Raw genomic sequence first — 9011 nt, forward strand, 5'->3', positions numbered from 1 at the left:
CACTGTTGTTGTGAGGATCAAATGAGATAACATTTGTAAAGCCCTTATAATTTCTGAAACATAGTAGGCACCTAAGAAATGCTCCCTCCCCCCTCCCCCCTTTGATCCAAATTAGTGTTGGGATTCATTCCTAGGAGAGATCCAGACAGAGATTCAAGAAGGGAAAAATCACTTGAGACTTCATGGAAAGGATAATGTCAGAACTGGATTTGAAGGAAGTAAAAGCAGGCAGAATGATGTAGTGAAAAGAGTAGGGCATTTGGAATCAGAAGACCTGAGTTTAAATGTCTCTTAAGCTGCCTAGTACTTTTGTTTCTTTGGGCAAGTTACTTACTATCTGTAGGGGCAGGTAGGTGATGCAGTGGATAGAGCACCAGTGCAGGAGTCAGGAGGACCTGAGTTCAAATCTCACCTCAGACACTTGACACTCACCAGCTGTGTGACCTTGGGCAAGTCACTTAACCCCAACTGCCTCATTCTGGGTCATCTCCAGTCATCCTGATGAATATCTAGTTACTGGATTCAGATGGCTCTGGAGGAGAAGTGAGGCTGGTGACCTGCACAGCCCTCCCTCACTCAAAACAAAGTCAAGTGCAAGTCATGTCATTATTTCTCTGATGGCATGGTCTTCTTCGGGAACGAAGGGCAAACCCATTGTATAGCAATAAATATTTTTTCATTGTTTTCTTCACATCCTTAAAATAACTCTATGAGGTAAGCAGAATAGTATCAATCATTATCCTATCTCAACATTTTAAGGAATCAAGATTTTATTTAGTGTAAATACACCCCCTACTGATAATGATCATCTCTCCAACCGTTGGCAAACAGTTTCATAAATTGCTATGGCTAAAAAAAAAAAAGTCATTAGTTGGTGGTCAAATTTTTGTACAACTTTCAATACAATAAGAGATTGGGTCATGAGTATGAACCACCTGGATCATTGAGAGGGCTAAGCCATTTGCCTCTATACTACATGGACCCATCCTGTGATGCTCAGTGGATAAAATGCTGGACCTGGAGTCAGGAAGATCTGAGTTCAAATCCAGCCTTAGATAGACATTTACTAGATATATGACCCTGGGCAAGTCACAGTTTCTCATCTGTATAATGGTAGCAATAACAGTAATAACACCGGCCTCTCAGAGTTGCTGTAAGGAAACGTAAGATAATATTTGCAAAATGCTAGGAAATTTTAAGATGCTTGATAAATACTAACGTTTTTTGTTATTGGATCTCTGTTAGGTGGGAAGTTACAACTTCTGTTAATGTGACCGCCTTCCCCTTTCTAATTTAGAGCTTCTAACAGGAACATACAGTATAGAAAGGACACTATTCACAAGTCCATTCATTTTCTAGGGATATGTGAAGCCCTGAGGACTGTGTTTTATGAAAGCCCAAGTAATCTCTATAAGGACACTACCAGCCTATAAAGGAGGAAGTGAAAAAAGGTAGTAATGCTGAGCTCTACTCTCTCTTTATTTTGCAATTCTTCTAGTTATACAGTGTTTTCAGTTTTTGCAAAATGTTTCCACATTTTTGATTTTGACTTACTTCATTAAAAAACAACACATACATTATCAATTTCTTAATCTGTCCAAGGTAGTTTGTCATTGCTGTTCATTCAGTCCTGTCAAGCTCTTCATGTGAACCATACTGTCCATGGGGTTTTCTTGGCAAAAATACTGGAGCGGTTTGCCATTTCCTTCACCAGTGGATTATGACAAACAGAGATTAAGTGACTTGCCCAGGATCACACAGCTAGAAAGTGTCTGAGGCCAGATTTGAATTCAGATCTTCTGACTCCAGACCCAATACTCTATTATCCACTGAGTCATCTAGTTTCCTCCCAAAGTAGTGCAAAAGAAAAATGTCCTGCCTTCATGAAGCTTTCTCACTAGTAAAGATAAGGAAATATACAAGTAACCATAGCACAGGATATCTAGAGAATCACGATGGAGGACAATGCCTTCAACTTGGTATTAAGAGCAACTTGGGTTTGAGTCTTATCTTGTATGACCCCAGGTGAGTCAAAACATCTCTGATCCTCCTCTTCCTCATCTGTAAAATGGGGATATTACTAGAACCTTCTTCATAGGGCTGTTGTAAAGATCAAATGAAATCATGAGATGATCCCATTAGACAATGAGCTCCTACAGGGTTTGTTTTTGTTCAGTCCTATCCAACTCTTCATGACCCCATGTGGGGTTTTGTTGGCAAAGATACTGGAGTGGTTTGCCTTTCCCTTTACCAGCTCATTTTACAGATGAAGAAACTGAAGCAAACAGAGGTTAAGTGATTTGCCCAGGGCCACACAGCTTGTAAATATCTGACTTCAGATTTGAACTCAAGAAGATGAGTCTTCCTGACTCCAGTGCTCTATCAGATTATGACAACTAGCTGCCAATCCATGAGGGAGGCACTATCCTTTGCCTCTTTTTATACTCCCAGTGCTTAGCACAGTGCCTGGCAGATAGAAAGTGCTTAAGAAATGTGACTGACTTACTAACTAATGTTCATAGTGTACTTTGTAAAACCATGCTAGTCATTTTATTCATTCAACAAGCACTTATTAAAAGTCTGTGTGGTATCAGTTATGGACATTATTTGTCTATATAACTCAGTGCCTAACACAGCCCTGTGCACATAGTAGGTGCTTAGCAAGTTATTGTTTAATAAATATCATTATTAGAATACAAGAGTGCAACTAAAGATAGAGTACTTTGGGAGTTCAGAAGTGAGAGTGATGACTTCTGACTGGACATCAGGGAAGGCTTCATGGAGTAGATGACATCTGAACTGCGGTTTGAAGTATGGATAGAACTGGATCAAGAGAGTTTGGGGCAGAAGGAGTGGGGTTGGTAGAGAGTCAAGGCAAAAGGAACAACATGAGCACACTAGCAAGAAAACCTGCACCATTCCAAAGAAGTATGTAGGGCTAGTATCCCCGATTTACAGATGAGAAAACTAAGGCCCACAGAGGTTAGATAATTTGCTTGTGATCAGGTAGTGATGCACAGCACAAGCATAATAGGGCCCTACAAGCATCTTCTTACTTTGTTTTCCACTTCCGAAGAATGGTTAGAGCCCCAGAGTGTCCATTGGTAAAATGAGATCTCCCAAAATGAGAGTGGGCTCAAGAGATCCAGGGGGCTTAGTCTCCTAAAACAATTCTCCTTACAACAACTCACCATGAAGATTCAGAGCGACTGAAGCCAAGTCCTCATTCTCGGGAGGCATTGGCAGAATCCTTCTAGGATGGGACCCTGGCCATTATTCTTGCTACTGTCGTTCATTAATGTCTGAATGCCAGCTCCATGCCAGCAGGTTTGCAGCATCCAGACCCAGCCCCTAGCCTGCAGACTTTCACTCACAATGTGGTAACGCCCTGACAAGCTCACAGCCAGCCCGCCAGTCAAGTCTCATCAATAAACCCTCTCTGCTATAACCCAATGACACCAAGGCTGCCAGTTGGGCTGGATGACTGGACATCAGCGCTGGACAATAATGAAGAATTGTAGTGGGACAGGCAGGTGCCAAGTAACCAGTCACCCACATCATAAAAAGGGAGTTCCATGAGGGCAGCCTGGCAGAGAGTGGGTGCAAGCTCCTGAATACCAGCCATTCAGCTAAAGGGGAAAAGATCCAACAGTTTCCAGTTATGTTACCCACAAACAGCAGGCACTAAAAATACAGCCCCTTCCTTCATTCTTCCAACCATCCTGGGTATACCATTTCTATTATGGTCTAAAAAGCTCAAGAAATCATATGGGTTATTAAAGCCAGCTCCTTGAGCCCGCACCCACCCATGGCACTTCCCAAATATCCTTGCTAGTGGGCAGAGGGTGCCAGCCTGAGATACCCACGGGACAGAAAAAAAGGATCTGAATTAAGAGAAAGGAGAAGTCTTATGCTCAAGGAATCCGAGGCAACTTTCATCTTTCAAAAACCCAAAAAGCAATAAATAATCAAAGGAGATATGAGATGGGTGACAGCAATTCCATTCAATTCAATAAACATTTATTAAGGATGTAGCAACACTGTATCTTTACAAAGCCCTCTCATGCTTGCCTTCTTTGCTCTCTTAACAGGGCTCCTTTCCCTAGGATTTGGATTCTGCCTCCTCATGAAAATCCTTATCTTCTTTCCATCAGCTGATCAACAAGCATATATTGAATGCAAAGCACTGTGCCTAAAATGTAAATTCAAAGACATTATATTTTAATTATATTTAATTATATTTTACTTGTGTGTATGTGTGTATGTGAAGGGGCAGAGTATCACAAGCACAGAGATAAGTCAATACAAACTATAGAGAAGGTCATCTCAAGAGGGAGAGAACATAGACACCTGGGATGATTTTCCAAGGGCCAAGTATAGGAGGTGACACCTGAATTGTGCTGAACATGACCCATTGCTATATATTACTCCCTCTCTACATACTTTGCATTCTATCAGTCTGGCTGTCTCTTGCTGCTCCTTACTTTCAATATCCTTTCTTGTCTGTATCCATGCCTAAGCGCTGGCTGGGATACATTCCCTCCTCATTGTTGTTGTGTTTGTCCTTTTTTGAAGGAGACCATGACATCAGGGATTGATGACATGACTTGCAGTTGACCTGGATTTGAGTGAGGGAGAAATGTGCAAGGTCACCAACCTCACTTTCTTCTCCTGAGCCATCTGGGTCCAGTGACCAGATATTCATCAAGATGACTGGAGATGGCCCAGAATGCAATGGGAGACCCTGGGGACCCTGGCCCTTTTAGGCTGAGGCCTTTTCAGGTTCACACTTTGAGTGAGGTTATAAGAGCCCTCTTTAAGAAGTGAATCAATGGATGACATCCATCCTCATAACCCCTGCTTCAAATCCCTGGTTGCTTTTAAGACTCAGTTCAGGCACCACCTTCTGCAAGAGGACTTTCCTAGTGCCCAACTCCATCCCCTTCCACCCCACCTGCTCATGCCTTCCTTTCCTTGTATGTGTTTTCTATGGGTTTTGCAGATGCCTGTCTATATACATGCAGTATCCTCTATTAGAGTGTAAACTCCTTAAATGTAGGGACTGTTTTACTGTCTTTACACCCATGGCATGAGTCACAATGCCTGGCACAGAGGAGTCATCAATCAGTTATTTTGCATTTATTAAGCTCCTATTATATTCTAGGCAATATGCTAAGCACTAGGGATTGGTGTGTGTGTTTGTCCTTCATTGCCGAAGAAGACCATGCCATCACAGAAATGATGATATGACTTGCACTTGACTTTGTTTTGAGTGAGGGAGGGCTGTGCAGGTCTCACTTCCCCTCCAGAGCCATATGGATCCAATGACCAGATATTCATAAGGATGATTGGAGATGACCCAAGATGAGGTAATTGGGGTTAAGTGACTTGCCCAAGGTCACACAGCTAGTGAGTGTCAAGTGCCTGAGGTGAGATTTGAACTCAGGCCCTCCTGACTCCTGCACCACCTCTAGACACTGCACCACCTAGCTGCCCCAAGCACTAGGGATACAAAGAAAGGCAAAAGACAGTCCCTGTTCTCAAGAGCTTACAATCCAATGGACCACAACATGGAAACAAACACTCAAAACTAAGATAGATATAGGAGAAACTGCAGGCTGAAAATTTCATAAATAATTATTGATCTTGACCCCCCCCCCCCAAGAAAAGACATCTCTTCCCATTCTTTTGTGCTGGGGAGGACAGAATGTCAAAATGTCAAATTGAAATAGAAGTAGAACTAAACTGTATGTCAGGATCTCTGCAGGCTGAATATTCACTTAGAAAACCATACAGTAACATTATCTATGTTTCACTCTATTTTTATTTGTTTTGTTAAACATTTCTGAATTACATTTTAATCTGGTTCAGGCTGCACTCCAGCTACATGAGGCCCACAGGTTCATGTTTGACACCTCTGGCATGGAACATGCTTATAATGTCAGATTTTTCTAAATGCAAAATTAGTTTTGCTGAACTTTTTTCCTCTTCCTCCTCTTTTTCTTTTTAAAAAATTTCTTTGTTAGAAGAGATGACTCTGGGTAGGAGAGGGAGAAGAAGCCTAGGCAAGGTAAAATAAAAAAATATCAATAACCATCTATTTCAAAAAAATAAATGGTGTTGAATGGTCAATTGAAGGAAGATAAAGATTGTAGGAGGTAGTAGTAAGGAAACAGAACCTACGATCCAGGGAAGAGCCAAAGGGGAAAAAAAGTAAGCATGAGAGGGCCTCCTTAGGACATAATATTCTAAGAAACTTCAAACTTGACCTTGAAGTTTATATGGCAGTATCTGATTTGAATACATCCACCCACTCTTTCAAAAAGTACAACCACTTCCCAAAGATTCAAATGCTGATAAGACACTTTTCGGATTTTCTGGTCCCTTATGTCTCTTCATTCCTTCTTTAGGATTCTCATTACACATTAGAACCCCAACTGAAGAGAGTGGGGGGAGGAAGAAGAAAAAAGGAAAGAGGGACAGAGAGAGAAGGGGAGGGAGGGAAAGAGAAAGAGGAGAGAGAGAGGGGAGGGAAAGAGAGAGAGAGGAGAGGGAAAGAGAAAGGAAGAAGGGGAAGGAAAGAAGGGAGAGGAAAGAGAGAGAGAAATGGGAAGGAAGGAAGGAAAGGGGAGAGGAGAAAGAGAGAGGGGGAAGGATGGAGAGGAGGGAGAGAGAAGGAGGAGAAGGAAGAGGAGAAAAAACATAAATTAGTCCTCCTTTATTATGTAGCTTTTCTTAAAAGGTTGAAAAGACTGGTTAGCATGAAGTTTATGATTGTCTATGGAGTTCAAATATGTGCAAATGCTTTCCAAAATTAGCACAAATACCTTATATATCTGTGTAGAAACTAAGCTAATGGGAAGAAAAAATTAGGAAACTCATTTATTGTGTTTTTCTCTATACCCTTATCCTTTTATTATTTTGTTAGTTCGATTTAAAGCTTTCTGACTTGATCTCCAGTAAACACATATTCATATGTCAAAGAAATAATTTTCATTTTTAAGGACTATATTCAATCTGTAAAATCAGAGTGTTGGATTAGGGAATCTCTAAGGGCCTTTATAACTCCAAATCTATGATGCTATGATCCTAAGACATATCCTTTTACAAATAATTACCATATCCCTCCTCATAAGCAGAGCCCTGGTATTGGGTGTTTCCAAGAATTCCTGCATTGTGGCAGCCAAGAGGGGCCTAATATTGTAATGGCACCGAGGTCATCATTTCCATTTCAATTAAAGTTCTCATCTATGATTAGTCCAATTGACTTTGGGGGTCTGATCTAATTTCTTTCTAATTTTAACTGGTTAGGTAAGTGCTGGATAAGTGGTACAGACATTAAGTGCTATTGGGGAAAATAACAAAAGAATTATCTTCAGCATGGAAACCTAACTATATAACTCAGTAGCTAAGTCATAGAGAGCAACCCGAGGTACAAAGATGGATAAGTGATTTGCCCAGAGTCAGTATGAGTGTCAGAATTTGAACGTAGGTCTTCCAGACTCTACACCCAGTTTTCTGTCCATTATGCCATCATACTTCTATAGAATAAGAAACACAAATGATAATCACAAGAGACAATGAGAATGTAACCCTTCACCTTTAAAGAAACTATCATTGCCCATGCTACACTGGTGGCCAAACAGTGCCTGAATTGTTTAGTGATGATGGCTGGCATCGGATCATCCACATTCTCTTACCCATGACACCATGGCACAAATCAAGTTGATTAGGAGAAAACAGACTACAGATCTACTCTGGGTAGTCTGTATATTCACCATCCCTTAAGGCCAGGAAGCCGAACAAGAGGGCAAATTGCAACATAGCTCTATCAATGACTGACCATTCACAAGGATGCCACCACACATTTTCAACTTTGGTATATATCACTGATCTACTGAGATTCACTGGGGCCATATGGCACTTTAAAGGAGAAATATGAATTGAGGTAAAATGATGGGAAATTGAAAAGGAGAATTTGCTTCTCAGCTGTGGCTTATTAACAAGTATTGCTCTTCATTTCATTCTCTTTTTTTCTGCAATGTTGCCTAAGAAGCCCCAGAAGGAAGAGAGTTCATTCTTATTGGGGGGTCACTGAAGACTTCAGTGAACTCAACTTAATATAAGCATTCTCTGTGGCATGCAAATAATGCAGGCAGTGAGAAAAGAGCATAAATGGATTGTTCTTGCAGCTTTCACATCTCCATATGGTCCCAATTTATGATCATAAGCAGAATTGTTTATTTTTTTAAAAGCTTTTTAGTTCACTTTTAAGGTATTTTGCTGAGGCACAGCCTGCTCTTAAAAGAGAGAAAATGTGTGTTTTTTCCGAAGTGCTGTTTATTTTGGCTGTTTACTCATTTGCAAAAGTTCAAATGTTATTCTGTGGATTTTACTAATTTTCCTGCAGCAGCCACAAGACCAAGAGGGGGAAAATTTTTTTGCAGGGAGATACTTTCAGGGCTGCCATGAATTTGGTAAGCTTTGCAAAAGCAATTTTGAATAGGTAATTTGTTAAAGTCCCCTCAGTCACTTAATTTAACTTTATTTGCCGTCTGCAATGAGGTGTCAATTTGGCAGTTTGTATGGTGCCCAAAGATGTTTGTACACGGCGGCCAAGGTCTCTCTTTTCGGTGCTTGAACTTTCACAATTCACCTCATTTGATATTTGCTGAAAGACAGATTATCAGGAGGTTAGAGAAGACCTCAGATTCAGTAAGAGTCAACAGTTGCTCAAAAATATTGGGATCTATCAAATTATGACTTGCCCTAAACTGAACAATGTATTTTTCACTCCTCAGCCCCATGTCCTCCCTGAGAATAAATGCTCTTGCATGGCTATTCTGGGATTCCATGGTCAAATGCTCCTTGTAAGTTATTCCTCATGTCTCAGTACTGCAACAACAATAAAATTACCTACCTACTGACTATAGGAAGCAATCCATGTTGATTAACTAGAGAAAAGCAAGCCAAGTGGCAATATTCATTTCACTGACTCCCAGGCAGATTGT

The 9011-nt window shown here is 40.8% G+C and overlaps 1 protein-coding gene across 19 annotated transcripts in view; it reads right to left on the bottom strand.

The window, feature by feature from the left end:
• LOC140513814 (neuroendocrine protein 7B2-like) overlaps positions 1 to 9011 on the bottom strand; it is a 66613-nt gene that overhangs the window by 24576 nt on the left and 33026 nt on the right. The window lies entirely within an intron of this gene.

The sequence above is a fragment of the Notamacropus eugenii genome, chromosome 7 (genome assembly GCF_028372415.1).
Source record: "Notamacropus eugenii isolate mMacEug1 chromosome 7, mMacEug1.pri_v2, whole genome shotgun sequence".
In the NCBI taxonomy this organism is placed as follows: domain Eukaryota; kingdom Metazoa; phylum Chordata; class Mammalia; order Diprotodontia; family Macropodidae; genus Notamacropus; species Notamacropus eugenii.